General features: G+C 45.1%; 1 protein-coding gene across 19 annotated transcripts in view; it reads right to left on the reverse strand.

The window, feature by feature from the left end:
• The window catches only part of RBMS3 (RNA binding motif single stranded interacting protein 3), a 1,727,904-nt gene that overhangs the window by 1,254,381 nt on the left and 457,744 nt on the right, over window positions 1-15,779 (reverse strand). The window lies entirely within an intron of this gene.

Consider the following 15,779-nt stretch of genomic DNA (forward strand, 5'->3'; position numbering starts at 1 on the left):
ACTCTGGAAGGAGCCTCGGTGTCCATCAAAGGATGAATGGATAAAGAAGATGTGGCTTATGTATACAATGGAATATTACTAGCTCTCTGGCCTCTTCTTCCAAAGGTACCAATCCCATTCATGAGGACTCTACCCTCATGATCTAATCACCGTCCTGATGCCCGAGATTCCTATTGCTTCAGGGGGGTGAGAGACAAGTAAGCAGAGGATCTGTCTGGCGGAGAAACTTGCTCTGAGGAAGGGAGCCAGGGAAGGCTTCCTGGAGGAGGGGCTGCTTACATCTTGTACCCCTGTAAGTCCTTGACACAGTGGATAGACCTGTAAGGAGACACATGCTCCCTGACCTGGCAACAGACAGTGGTATGTCCAGGTACATGCAGGGAACTCTGAACTGAACCCGGAACAGTGCAGATCTGCAGCTCAGGTCTGGGCTGTGGGCTCCTGAGGAACGTCATCCCCAGGCTCTCCCTGCAGGAGCTGAGGTTCCCTGCCTCCCTGAGAAAGGGGGCATCAGCCCCAAGATGGTGTAGACTGCCAAGGTTAGGACCCGCAGACAGGAAGGATGAGAACACGATTTAAAGCCAAGCAGCTTTAGACACCCATGCTCTGCTTTTCCTTCCAGAAATGAGGCAAAGGGCTAAGAAGGTCACGGATGCGGATGAAATGCGGAGGCGAGGAGTCTGGGCCTGGAGGCGTCCCTGTCTCTGCTATCTTTTTTTTTTTTTTTTTTTTTTTTGTGCAGCTAAGTTTATTCTTACAACATATTACATTTAAATGTGTAAAAGTGGTCAACAGCAAAGGGGGCAGAAAGCAAAACCAATATAATGGGTATATTACTCAGCCATTAGAAACGACAAATACCCACCATTTGCTTTGACGTGGATGGAACTGGAGGGTATTATGCTGAGTGAAGTAAGTCAGTCGGAGAAGGACAAACCTTATATGGTCTCATTCATTGGGGAATATAAAAAATAGTGACAGGGAATAAAGGGGAAAGGAGAAAAAATGAGTGAGAAATATCAGAAAGGTAGACAGAAGATGAGAGACTCCTAACTCTGGGAAACGAACTAGAGGTGGTGGAAAGGGAGGTGGGGGGGGGGGGGGGGGGGTGACTGCGTGATGGGCACTGAGGGGGCCACTTGATGGGATGAGCACTGGGTGTTATTCTATATGTTGGCAAATTGAACACCAATAAAAAATAAATTTATAAATAAAAAAAAATGGAAGGACACAGAGTGAAAAGGTGACTTTAACCCCTGCAAGCTAAGGAGATCCCGGGGCTAAAGGGGCGCGTGGGAGATGGGTGGGCATGCAGGGAAGGGAAAGGGGGCGCACGGGAGCAGCGTGCGGGCGTGCACCTCGCTGTCTCGTTTACACACTTGAGTCCTGACTTGAGGAAGCTAGTCAGTCCTACTTTAGCTGACGTATTTAGCAGATTCTGTGTGTCTGTGTGTGTGTGGGAGGGGGGACGGTGAGAAAGATTCTCCACGTTGTAGATGAGCAAACTTAGAAAGGGGAGATTGTCCCAAGGTCACAGCTAGTGAGTGGCCTGTGGGACGTGCAGTCAGGCCTGTCTTATTCCCAAATCTGCTTTTTGGGCTGCTTCCCGGGTTCTGATTGTATTCCTAGGAGCCAGAGTAGAAATCTGAGATTCCTCCTGTATAACAGTCCTTCAGATATTTGAAGACAGATTTCCCCCTGAGCCTCTCTCCCCATCTTGGAAAGGGTGCAGTGCCTAAGAATAAGTGCAATACCCCAGGCTTGGTAGAACCAACACTTGGTAGATTAGAGCTATCCCCCACCTTCTTTGTTTCAGGGACGGTACTTCTGTGAGTATAACCTTTAGATGCTGACTACTCAGTGCTAATCTGTGGGGAATCCCTCTTTCTGGCTGCTGTCAATGTCCATGCTGGTCCTGCTCCTACCTACTGTGATGGTCATGATCCATGGGTCTTGACACCTGGAGTCGCCTAGCAGAATGCTGAGCTAGAAGCCAGGAGCCCTGGGTCCCCCGTAGCAGAACTGCTTTTGGCCAGTCTGGTTATTTGATACGGAGAAGTCACTGCATTACCCTTGCTTCTGTGTTTCTATGTGTAAAAGGAGGAGTCTGAATGAGATGACCTCCCTGGCTCCTGGCTCACCCTCCGGCTCTAATTGCAATAAATATTTGTCAAATGAATGAAAAGGTGGCAGGACACGGAAGCCTTTTAACCCTGAGGAGTGATGCTGAGTCACATTTCCTAAGCACAGAAACTATATAGTTGACATGATGATGTAGCATCACAGAGAAATCTTGCTATGTTTCCTGACAGGTGGCATGAAACAGATTACCTTCATATTCATTATTCTGAATTCAAAAATCATAATCCCTTCTTTTTTTTTAACTTTTCAGGGAGAAACTCTTTTCCCCTCAGAGAACATCATGCTTATATGGTTCTCTCAGTTTATCCTTGTTAGGCAGAACAGGGGTTCATGTGATTAAGAACAAGGCTCAGGGCGTCCGACTGCCTGAGTTCCAGTCATGGCTCTGTCATTTCCTAGATGAGCAACCCTGGGCATGTTGCTTAACCTCTCTGTGGGCCAGCTTCCTCACTTGGAAGTAGAATTGCTTAAGTCGGTTGAGCACCCAAAGCTCTTAGAACAGTGGCTGGCAAGAGTAGGTGTTCAGTAAATGCTGACTCTTATCATCCCTATTTCACACATCAGGAGCGGTTTTCAGAGAGGTGCTACATCAGGCGGTGGCAGAACCAGTGTGTGAGTTTGTGTCTCTTTTCATTGAACTTTGGGCTTTATTCACTGGAAAGTGAGGCAAGTAGTCCTATTTTAGAGAGTAAGGTAGGCGGGTAGTTGAGGTTAAATAACTTGCCCAAGATCACACTGTTTGTAAATGCTTATTGGGATTTCAACCCAAGTCTTACTAATTCTGAGAACCTTGCTTTTTATTTTTATTTTTTTATAAGCCAGGCTCTAACATACTAGAGGCTGTGGAGGATAAAAGCACATACAAATCCTGATCTCGCTCTCTAGATGATTCTGTAGCATTGGGGTCATACTGCAGATGAATATAGGCCAGAGCTGACATTTGGGCTAATGGCCCAGTGGTGCTAGAGATGTTGTCCTAAAAAGTCAAGTTTTCTAATTCTGTGATCACGTAGACACATACCCATTCAGCCAGGCAAGCCCTGAACAGTTCTCCTCCAAGCACGCCAAACCCTGCAGACAGGCACGTGATAATAATATCACAAAAACAACACCTGTACTCCACGAATGCACCCATTCCCAGATACCTACTCAGATACATATGTACACAGACACAGCCCCCCATAATTCCCCTGAAGCATCCAGAAGGCAAATCTGTTGTAAAAATGTTCTGGAATGTGTCCCCAAACCTCACTAGGTATTCTAGGATGTGCCTGCATCTGCAAGACCTTTTTTCCTACCTTCATGTCTGAGTCTCTGGCACTAATGCTCAGCCCTTCAGTTTCCAGATGCTGAGCTGGTCTCCACCAGAGAATGGGTGCCTGAGGCCAGAGCCAGGTCCTTCAGGAACAGGACACAGGGTGGGAGCCCTCTTGCTTGTAAGCAGATGCATGAACACAATGTGTCTGGACCAGAAGCCACCCGAGAGCGGAGGAGCCTTGAGATGGAGACAGAGGTGGCAGTGTCGGTACTCGGACAGCCTGGCACTGGGGGTCCAGGCAGGGGTGGGACCTGAGTCTCAAAGTGGTAGCAGATTAGCATCAGCTGCAGCTGGCAGCAGAAATAGCCTTCCCGATTCCAAAGGGACAGCAGTTGTAGAACAGGGATGCTGATGAGCCGCTCGCTGGAGAGGAAGCAGGGGAATCCACTCTCCCTGTTGTTGAGAGGATGGGGCCCTAGGGGAGCCGTGTCCCACTACCTTAACTGGCATCTGTGTGGAGTTGTCCAGGGAAGAGTCCCCCAGGGCAGGGAGGGGAACATTCTGGAGGGAGAGGCCCATGATGGTGATGTGTCCCTGGCTGTGTGGAGGCCTCAGGTAGCACCAGGCTTCCTCCCCATCACTAGTACTCCTAGCATTCAGATGGCTTAGGGTTTGGTTCTGGGATTGAGAGACATTGGGCAGCTCCAGAACCTGTGACTCTCAGGGTCAGCATGAAAACGGGGAGAAAGCCCTTGTCTGTGGAAGAGGTTTGAGGTCTGGTGGCGTTATCCTCAGTGCTGACCCTCCTGTCATTGGCCTTCCCCACCACCCCTTCTGGTGGTGGTCACTGCCTTTGCTTTGTCCCTGACTCAGCCCATCTCCCAGGACGGCCCATCTGGTTTTTGATAGATCAGCATCCACACAGATGATGTGTCCCTCCTGGCAGATCCTCCCCGGCAGGCGTCGGGAAGTTTGTCAAGGTCCCCAAGGCCACCTGTCTCCACTGCTCTCTTGAGCGTGGGTTCCCTGGTCCGTCACACAGTTACTGCTCTGCACACGTCCTGCCTCTTCCCCCCTTCTTGTCCTCCCTTGGCCAAGTCATTATCCTATCTGAATAAAATCCTAACCCTTTCCCTGTATTTGTTCAGCCGACTGTGGCTGGAGGGAAGGCCAGAACCATCTGAGAAGTTTCATTTTGCCTTCATGAGTATTCACTTTATTTGTAATTCTTCCAGCTTTATTGAGACATGTTACATGGTGTAACTTTAAGGTGTTCAGTGTTCTGATTGATACACGTATATACTGTGAAGTGATCAGCACACTGAACTTCGTGAACACACCCTTCACTTCCCATGATTGCCATCGTGTTGTTGAGAACATTCAAAGTCCACCCTTGTATCAGCTGTGAATCACGATACAGTATGTTAACTGTACTCACCATGCGGCACATCGGATCCGCAGAACTTACTGTAACTGGAAGTTTAGAATCTCTGACCAATATCCCCCCATGTCCCCCACTCCGCAGCTCTGACAGCCACCATTTTACCCTGTTTCTATGTGCCCAATGCTTTCAGATTCCACATTCAAATGGCATCATGCAGTATTTGTCTTTCTCCACCTGACAAGGCCCTCAAGGTTCATCCATGGTATCACAGATGGATTCCCTGTTTCATGGCGAACAGCATCCCATTGCATTTTCCTTATCCACGTATCCATCTGTGAACGCCCCAAACGGTTTCCACATCTTGTGAGCAATGCTGCAGTGAACACAGCCTGCAGACATCTCTTTGAGAGAGTATGCTCATCTCCTTTGGGTATATCCCCCAAGGTGGAATTGCTGGATCACATGGTAGCTTTTCATCTTTTGAAGGACCTCCGTGCTGTTCTCTGTAGTGGCCGAACTGGTTCACATTCCCATCAACAGTGCGTAAGGGCTCCCTTTCCCCTACATTCCTATCAACACTTGCTGTCTCTTGTCTTTTTGATAATAGCCATTCTAAGAGATGTGAGGTTTTGTCTCATTGTGGTTTTGATTAGCATTTCTCTGATGATGAGTGCTGTTGAGCATCTTTCCATGTAGCTTTCGGCCATTTATATGTTTTCTTTGGAAAAATGTCAGTTCAAACCCTTTGCCCATTTTAATTGGATCATTTGGGTTTTTTCTTATTGAGTTGTATATGTTCTTCATATACTTATATATGTATTTATCACATACATGGTTTGCAAATATTTTCTCCCATTCCATAGGGTGACTTTACATTTTGTTGATTTTTCTTTCTGTGCTGGAGCTTTTTAGTTTGATGTCTCACTTGTTGATTTTTGGTTTTGTTGCTTGTGCTTTTGATGTTATATCCAAAAAATCCTTGCCATATCAGGGAGGTTTTCTCCTGGGTTTCTTCTAGTAGTTTTATGGTTTCAGTGTTATATTTAAATTCTTCAGTTCCACAAATGAGTGAGATCACATGATATTTGTCTTCCTCTGACTGATTTCTTTCACTCATCATAATACCCTCTAGTTCCATCCATATCATCGCAAATGGTAAGATTTCATTCTTCTTCATGGCTAAGATTCCATTGCATACACACACACACACACACACACACACACACACACACAAACACACACACATATATTTCATATCTTTGTCCATTCTCAGTAGATAGACCTTTGGCCTCTTTCCACAGTTTGGCTACTGTAGACATTGCTGCTATAAACAATGGGGTCCATGTGCCCTTTGTGTCACTATACTTGTATCCTTTGAATAAATACCTAGTTGTGCAATTGCTGGATCATAAGGTAGCTCTATTTTTAACTTCTTTTTTTTTAAAGATTTTATTTATTTATTCATGAGAGACAGAGAGAGAAAGAGGCAGAGACACAGGCAAAGGGAGAAGCAGGCTCCATACAGGGAGCCCGATGTGGGGGTCGATCCCGGGGTCTCTGGGATCAGGCCCTGGGCTGAAGGCAGTACTAAGCCTCTGAGTAACCCTGGCTGCACTATTTTTAACTTCTTAAGGAAACTCTGCACTGTTTTCCAGAGTGGCTGTACCAGTTTGAAGTCCCACCAACAGTGGGAGAGGGTTCCCCTTTCTCCACATCCTCTTGAACATTTGTTGTCTCCTGTCTTGTTAATTTTCAGCATTCTCACTGGTGTGAGGTGGTATCCCATGTGGTTTTGACTTATATTTCCCTGATGGCAAGTGATGTGGAGCATTTTTTTATGTGTCTGTTGGCCATGTGTAGGTCTTCTTTGGAGAAATGTCTGTTCATGTCTTCTGCCCATTTCATTTTTTTATAGGAAAATATAGACTTTATTTAAAATTTTTTTATTGAAGTTCAATTTGCCAACATTTAGCATAACACAAATGCTCATCACGCCAAGTGCCCCACTGAGTGCCCATCACCCAGTCACCCGAACCCCCCGCCCACTTCCCCTTCCACTACCGCTTGTTCATTTCCCAGAGTTAGGAGTCTCTCATGCTTTGTCACCTCACCGATATTTTCACTCATTTTCTCTCCTTTCCCTTATTGCCTTTCAACTATTTTTTATATTCCCCAAATGAATGAGACCATATAATGTTTGTCCTTCTCCGATTGACTTACTTCACTCAGCATAATACCCTCCTGTTCCATCCACGTCGAAGCAAATGGTGGGTATTTGTCGTTTCCAATGGCTGAGGAATATTCCATTGGATACATAAACCACATCTTCTTTATCCATTCATCTTTCGATGGACACCCAGGCTCCTTCCACAGTTTGGCTATTGTGGACATTGCTGCTAGAAACATTGGTTATACTGGCAGGTGTCCCGGCATTTCACTGCATCTGTATCTTTGAGGTAAATCCCCAGCAGTGCCATTGCTGGGTCATAGGGCAGGTCTATTTTAAACTCTTTGAGGAACCTCCACACAGTTTTCCAGAGTGGCTGCACCAGTTCACATTCCCACCAACAGCGTAAGAGGGTTCCCCTTTCTCTACATCCTCTCCAACATTTGCTGTTTCCTGCCTTGTTAATTTTCCCCATTCTCACTGGTGTGAGGTGCCATCTAATTGTGGTTTTGATTTGTATTTCCCTGATAGCAAGTGATGCAGAGCATTTTCTCATGTGCATGTTGGCCATGTCCATGTCTTCCTCTGTGAGATTTCTCTTCATGTCTTTTGCCCATTTCATGATTGGATTGTTTGTTCCTTTGCTGTTGAGTTTAATAAGTTCCTTATAGATCTTGGATACTAGCCCTTTATCTGATACGTCATTTGCAAATATCCTCTTCCATTCTGTAGGTTGTATTTGAGTTTTGTTGACTGTATCCTTTGCTGTGCAAAAGCTTCTTATCTTGATGAAGTCCCAATAATTCATTTTTGCTTTTGTTTCTCTTACCTTCATGGATGTATCTTGCAAGAAGTTACTGTGTCCAAGTTCAAAAAGGGTGTTGCCTGTGTTCTCCTCTAGGATTTTTTTTTTTTCCTCTAGGATTTTGAAGGAATCTTGTCTCACATTTAGATCTCTCATCCACCTTGAGTTTATCTTTGTGTATGGTGTAAGAGAATGGTCCAGTTTCATTCTTCTGCATGTGAATGGCCAATTTTCCCAGCACAATTTATTAAAGGGACTGTCCTTTTTCCAGTGGATTGTCTTTCCTGCTTTGTTGAATATTAGTTGACCATAAAGTTGAGGGTCCCCTTCTGGATTCTCTATTCTGTGCCATTGATCTATGTGTCTGTTTTTGTGCCAGTACCACACTGTCTTGATGACCACTGCTTTGTTGTACAACCTGAAATCTGGAGTTTTGATGCCTCCAGATATGGTTCTCTTTTTTAAAATTCCCCTGGCTATTCGGGGTCTTTTCTGATTCCACACAAATCTTAAAATAATTTGTTCTAACTCTCTGAAGAAAGTCCAGGGTATTTGATAGGGATTGCATTAAACGTGTAAATTGCCCTGGGTAACATTGACATTTTCACAATATTAATTCTGCCAATCCATGAGCATGGAATATTTTTCCATCTTTTTGTGTCTTCCTCAATTTCTTTCAGAAGCGTTCTATAGTTTTTAGGGTATAGATCCTTTACCTCTTTGGTTAGGTTTAGTCCTAGGTATCTTAGGCTTTTGGGTGCAATTGTAAATGGGATTGATTCATTAATTTCTCTTTCTTCAGTCTCATTGTTAGTGTATAGAAATGTCACTGACTTCTGGGCATTGATTTTGTATCCTGCCATGCTACCAAATTGCTGTATGAGTTCTAGCAATCTTGGGGTGAAGGCTTTTGGGTTTTCTATGTAGAGTATCATGTCATCGGCGAAGAGGGAGAGTTTGACTTCTTCTTTGCCAATTTGAATGCCTTTAATGCTTTTTGTTGTCTGATTGCTGAGGCGAGGACTTCCAGAACTATGTTGAACAGCAGTGGTAGATTGGACATCCCTGTCTTGTTCCTGATCTTAGGGGAAAGGCTCCCAGTGCTTCCCCATTGAGAATGATATTTGCTGTGGGCTTTTTGTAGATGGCTTTTAAGATGTCGAGGAATGTTCCCCTATCCCTACACTCTGAAGAGTTTTGATCGGGAATGGATGCTGTATTTTGTCAAATGCTTTCTCTGCATCTAATGAGAGGATCATATGGTTCTTGGTTTTTCTCTTGCTGATATGATGAATCACATTGATTGTTTTACGAGTGTTGAACCAGCATGGGTCCCGGGGATAAATCCTACTTGGTCATGGTGAATAATTTTCTTAATGTATTGCTGGATCCTATTGGCTAGTATCTTGTTGAGAATTTTTGCATCAATGTTCATCAGGGATATTGGTCTGTAATTCTCCTTTTTGGTGGGGTCTTTCTCTGGTTTTGGAATTAAGGTGATGCTGGCCTCCTAGAACGAATTTGGATGTACTCCATCTCTTTCTATCTTTCCAAAGCTTTAGTAGAATAGGTATGGTTTTTTCTTTAAACGTTTGATGGATTTCCCCTGGGAAGCCATCTGGCCCTGGACTCTTGTGTCTTGGGAGGTTTTTGATGACTGCTTTAATTTCCTCCCTGGTTATTGGCCTGTTCAGGTTTTCTATTTCTTCCTGTTCCAGTTTTGGTAGTTTGTGGCTTTCCAGGAATGCGTCCATTTCTTCTAGATTTCCTAATTTATTGGCATAGAGCTGTTCATAATATGTTTTTAAAATCGTTTGTATTTCCTTGGTGTTGGTAGTGATCTCTCCTTTCTCATTCATGATTTTATTAATTTGAGTTCTCTCTCTTCTTTTTAATAAGGTTGGCTAATGGCTTATCTATCTTATTAATTCTTTCAAAGAACCAACTCCTGGTTCTGTTGATCTGTTCCACAGTTCTTCTGGTCTCGATTTCATTGAGTTCTGCTCGAATTTTAATTAACTCTCTTCTTCTGCTGGGAGTAGGGTCCATTTGCTGTTTTTTCTCCAGCTCCTTTAGGTGCAAGGTTAGCTTTTGTATTTGAGTTCTTTCCAGTTTTTGGATAGATGCTTGTATTGCGATGTATTTCCCCCTCAGGACTGCTTTTGCTGTCTACCAAAGATTTTGAATGGTTGTATCTTCATTCATTCTCATTAGTTTCCATGAATCTTTTTAATTCTTCCCTAATATCCTGGTTGACCCTTTCATCTTTTAGCAGGATGGTCCTTATCCTCCACGTGTTTGAAATCCTTCCAAACTTCTTGTGATTCAGTTCTATTTAGGGGGACTCTCTAAAAGAGAGGAGGTCCAAGGAAACAATGGACAACAACAGCGACTGAATAGGTATCATGATGACACTAAATTCATGTCTTTCAGTAGTAACTCTGAACGTGAATGGGCTTAATGACCCCATCAAAAAGCGCAGTGTTTCAGACTGGATAAAAAAGCAAGACTCATCTATTTGCTGTCTACAAGAGACTCATTGTAGACATAGGGACATATAAAGCTTGAAAATAAAAGGTTAGAGAACCATTTACCATTCAAATGGTCCTCAAAAGAAAGCAGGGGTAGCCATCCTCATATCAGATAAATTAAAGTTTATTCCAAAGACTGTAGTAAGAGATGAAGAGGGACACTATATCATACTTAAAGGATCTATCCAACAAGAGGACCTAACAATCATGAATATTTATGCCCCGAATGTGGGAGCTGCCAAGTATATCAATCAATTAATAACCAGAGTTAAGACATACTTAGATAATAGTACACTTTTTCTTGGTGACTTCAACACAGTGCTTTCTATAATCAACAGATCTATTTTTAAAAAGATTTTATTTATTTATTCATGATAGAGAGAGATAGAGAGGCAGAGACACAGGCAGAGGGAGAAGCAGGCTCCACGCTGGGAGCCCGACACGGGACCCAATCCCGGGACTCCAGGACCCCGTCCTGGGCCAAAGGCAGGTGCCAAACCACTGAGCCACCCCGGGATCCCTTCGACAGATCTCTAAGCACATCTCCAAAGAAACAAGAGCTTTAAATGATAGGATTTAAAGATAGATTTCACAGATATTTACAGAACTTTACATCTAAACACAACTGAATACACATTCTTCTCAAGTGCACGTGGAACTGGGTCACAAATTAGGTCTTAGCCGATACCAAAAGATTGGGATAGTCCCTTGCATATTTTCAGACCATAATGCTTTGAAACTAGAAGCTTTTTAACTTGATGAAGTCCCAATAGTTCATTATTGCTTTTTTTCCTTTGCAGAGGCATCTAGCAAGAAGTTGCTGTTGCTGAGGTTGAAGGGTTTGTTGCCTGTGTTCTCCTCTAGGATTTTGATGGATTCCATCTCACATTTAGGTCTTTCAACCATTTTGAGTTTATCTTTGTGTATCGTGTAAGAGAATGGTCCAGTTTCATTCGTCTGTACGTGGCTGTCCAATCGTCCCAACATTATTTATTTTATTATTTTTGTTATTATTTTTGTATATTTTTTATTGCAGTTCGATTTGCCAACATATAGCATAACACCCAGTGCTCATCCCACCAAGTGCCCCCCTCAGTGCCCATCACCCAGTCACCCCAATCCCCTGCCCAACTACCCCTTGTTCGTTTCCCAGAATTAGGTGTCTCTCATGTTTTGTCATCCTCATTGATATTTTCTCTAATTTTCTCTCCTTTCCCCTTTATTCCCTTTCACTAATTTTTATATTCCCCAAATGGATGAGACCATATAATGTTTGTCCTTCTCCGATTGCCTTATTTCACTTAGCATAATACCCTCTAGTTCCATCCACGTCAAAACAAATGGTGGGTATTTGTCATTTCTAAGCTGAGTAATATTCCATTGTATATATAGACCACATCTTCTTTATCCATTCACCTTTTGATGGACACGAGGCTCCTTCCACAGTTTGGCTATTCTGGACATTGCTGCTATAAACATTGGGGTGCAGGTGTCCCGGTGTTTCACTGCATCTGTATCTTTGGGGTAAATCCCCAGCAGTGCAATTGCTGGGTCATAGAGTAGTTCTATTTTTAACTCTTTGAGGAAGCTCCACACAGTTTTCCATAGTGACTGTACCAACATCATTTATTGAAGAGACTGTTTTTTTCCATTGGCTATTCTTTCTTGCTTTATCGAAGATGAGTTGACCATAGAGTTGAGGGTCCAGTTTTGGTTTTTCTATTCTGTTCCATCGGTCTTCATGTCTGTTTTGTAGGCATCTTGTTGATGACTAGGGCATGAGCTAAGTCGGCCTTACCTACCATTCCACCTGTGAGACCCTTCCTTTTTGCTTTTGGCCTGCCTCTCATCACCCTGTGCCTGTCTGGGCTCCTGTGACACTCGATGCCAGAAGTCTCCCTTATGCTGCCAATGATAAATGACTCAGGTAACGTCCTCTCTTGGAAACTGTGGAAGTCGGAACTCATTTGTGATTTCAAAGGGAGAGTTGTTATGTCTTTAAGGGTGCTGGTCAGGCACCTTGTCACTGATTTTGGTGCATGTGCCTGGTTTGCAAAGCCCTGGGGTTGCTTAGGCCTGTGATCTATTGACATCACAGGTGTGGCTGGGCCTTCCCCTGTGTGGGACATCCACCTGGACAAGATGCATACAGTCATTTGTGAGACCCTGCAGCCTCAGCTGAGGCCTTCTGATGCTGGCGCCTCTATTCAGCTCATGGACATGCTGAGCATTCACAGGAGATACAGGCTGGGCAGAGGACACAATGGGAACTGGGAGCAGGACCATTGTTTCTCTTACAGCCTCAGCCTTGAGGGGTGTGCATATTGGTCCCAGCAGATCCCTTGCATAAGTGTCTCCTCCCTGTGCCTGCTCCTTTCCTCCTGGTGAGCCTGAGCATGTCTGCTCTCCCCTGAAAATCTTTATGTGAGTAAAAGAAACAGAAACCTGTCCAGTTGCCTTGTTTTATTTTTATTTTTTTTTTAATTTTTATTTATTTATGATAGTCACAGAGAGAAAGAGAGAGGCAGAGACACAGGCAGAGGGAGAAGCAGGCTCCATGCACCGGGAGCCCGACGTGGGATTCGATCCCGGGTCTCCAGGATCGCGCCCTGGGCCAAAGGCAGGCGCCAAACCGCTGAGCCACCCAGGGATCCCAGTTGCCTTGTTTTAAATTCAGGATCACAGTTTTGAATTGAGAAACTTGCTACCTATTTTGACTGGTCTCTGCAGCAACCAAGTGGCTGTGCTTGTATTTGTGTAGGATTAATGTAGCTCAACATCATTAGTAGTGATGGTGGGGAAGGAGTATCCACCATAATCTTTCTGGTTCTTTGTAAGAAAATCAGCCACAAGGAACAGAAAGTGCTTCAGGGAAATAGGCATAGAATGGTGAAGCTGAACCCAGAAGAGGGCTCATTTGATTCAGCCCCACTGCTTACTGACACTGTTGAGGCTGGAGGAATGATGGCAGGGGTACGTGCCAGGCCTTGTGAGTCTTCTGTGGCAGAGGGGGTAGTGGGCCCAATCCTCTGTGTAAGCCAGAGTTTTCCCCATTCAGCAGGGTTCCTGCTATGATGTGCAGGCTCAGGGCTGTGGGACTCATTCCAGAAACACTGTCATGTGCCTTACATGATATGCACAAAATGAGGCCAAGGTAGAGTGAGTCATGGGATGGAGGTGATGTCAGAAGCCAGGTGAGCATTTCAAAAGCAAACGGTGAGGAGATGTACATTTCCCAGAAATGGGTCACAACTTTGGTTACTAGTTGTCATATAAAGAGGGAAAAGTGATTTCTTAATTTATTAAAAGTTAAATGTGTACCTTCTCCATGATCCTGCCATTCCATACCCAGACATTTACCCAAGATAGAGGGCGAGAATACAAAGCTGTGCATGCAGACATTCAGAGAAGCTTTATTTGTAATAACCCCAAACTGGAAACAACCCCAATTTCCATCAATAGGTTAACAGATAAGCAAATGGTGTTATATCTGCACGATGGAATACCACTCAGCAAGCAGTGAGCTGTTGATACACACGACATGGATGCATCTCAAAATAATTATGCTGAACTGAGGAAGCCAGTCCCCAAAGGCTGCATAATTTGTGTTTCCACTTATAGAAAACTCTAAGAAAGACCAACTCATTGATCGTCCCAGAAATGTGACCACAGGTTCTGTGAAGTGGGGAATGTGAGGAGGGGTGGACAGGAGAGATGCATTGGGGCACAAGGACGGTTTGATGGCTCAGAAACATTCATAGCGTGACTGTGGTGGTGGTTTTGCAGGTATGTACGTGTGTCTAAATTTAGCATGTATGCTGAAACATATGCAAATTATGTCAATCGTATCCTCGTTAAGCTGTCAGGAAAGAGTTCACGTGACAGACGGACAGTGTCCCCATCACTGAGATGTGATGAACAGTTTCCTGAGAGTTTCATGATGTTGTTTCTAGGGGGCATCCCTCTTGTAAAGCGGTGGCAGAGCGCTGGAGCACCACTCACTCGAGGGCTCTGTGGAGGGTGTCATGGGTGGGTGGAAAGAGCACATGTGAGGTGTGCTGCTCCTGCTGCTCTGCTCCGTGTGTGGACAGCCTCAACTCAGAAGAAAGGCTGACTACCATCCATCCCTTCCTGAAGGTCATCCCTCTGAGAGAGGATCTTGATAAGCACAGGGGAGTGGCAGTGTTGGGGTTGTGCTGGGTTGTGTAGGCACATGTTGGGACTGGGTTGAACATGAAGGGGCCGGACTGTTTACGCCCCTGGGGAGGGCCACCCTGATGCTCTGTGGGGCTGAGGGGAGGCTGTGAGGGTGTGGACACTCACATTGTTCTCCAGTGGGGTCCTGAGAATCAGCATTAACTCCCCACATACAGCAAGCCTCTGGGCAGATCCACACCCAGCACATCCTGGACACAAACCCCACACAGTGCAGAGCCAGGTGGAGCCGGGGGCACGGGGAGGCCTTTGGGAGGTGCTTGTCAGACTGAATGAAGTGCTGGGAACAACAGGAAAAAGGAGGGGGATCATGTCTGTATTTGCTGGTGGGTACTTGCCCCCTGAGACCTATCTGGTGACCCAGCTAGTCCCAGATCTGGATTCTGCGTGCACAGATGCCCCTGCACTTTGCCCTCAGACTGGCTCTCCGGTGTCCTGCTGGCCTCTGGTGGGTCTGCAATGGGTTGCAGGACAGTGTCCGCAGCCATGGTGTGTGTGTGGGAGTCTCTTGGCTCCCAGCACCAGACATCCTAAGAACACCTTTCTCTCCCCCAGCAGAAGCACCTGCATGGGGTGGATAGTGTCGTCTGTGCCCACCTGTCTGACCTGCATAAAAACATTTATCCAGCCACTGTTTTGTGCCAGAGAGTAAGCTTGATATTTTATGAGTCTATAAATACTCAGAAACCCCCCAAGAAATAGGCTGTATTATTGTCCAGACTTTATAGACCAGGGAGATGATATCCTTTCCTGCCATCTCCTGTGAATTAGGTGGAAGAACTAAGCCTTGAAGCAAAGTTTGACATGAAAATCTACTCTTACCACTGAGTCATATTGATTCCCATAAGAATTACCTCCATTGAAACTTCCCTGGCCCAACCTCAGATCCTGGGGACGTTGCTTTGTGCCTGCTGATGGATGTAGTTAGGTGTCCCTGTGTGCATGGGTGCACAGAGCAGCAGGGCCACACGGGAGGCCAGTCTTGACCTAGGATACAGATGTGTCAGTCCTTTAAGAATTGGTGCTGAAGGGTGCCTGGTGGCTCTGCTAGCGAAGCGTCTGACTCTGGTTCGCTCAGGTCCTGATCTCAGGGTCCTGGGCTCTAGCCCTGCAGTGGACTCTGAGCTCTGCATGGAGGCTGCTTCTCCCTCTCCTTCTGTGCCTCCCCCTGCCTGTGTGCACACACTCTCTCAAATAAATAAAACCTTAAAACATAGGAATCAGTATTGTGCCTGGAGATTTCATTACCTTGGTGGTCTGGTGCGAGGACATTTCAT

This window comes from Vulpes lagopus, chromosome 19 (assembly GCF_018345385.1).
Source record: "Vulpes lagopus strain Blue_001 chromosome 19, ASM1834538v1, whole genome shotgun sequence".
Lineage (NCBI taxonomy): Eukaryota > Metazoa > Chordata > Mammalia > Carnivora > Canidae > Vulpes > Vulpes lagopus.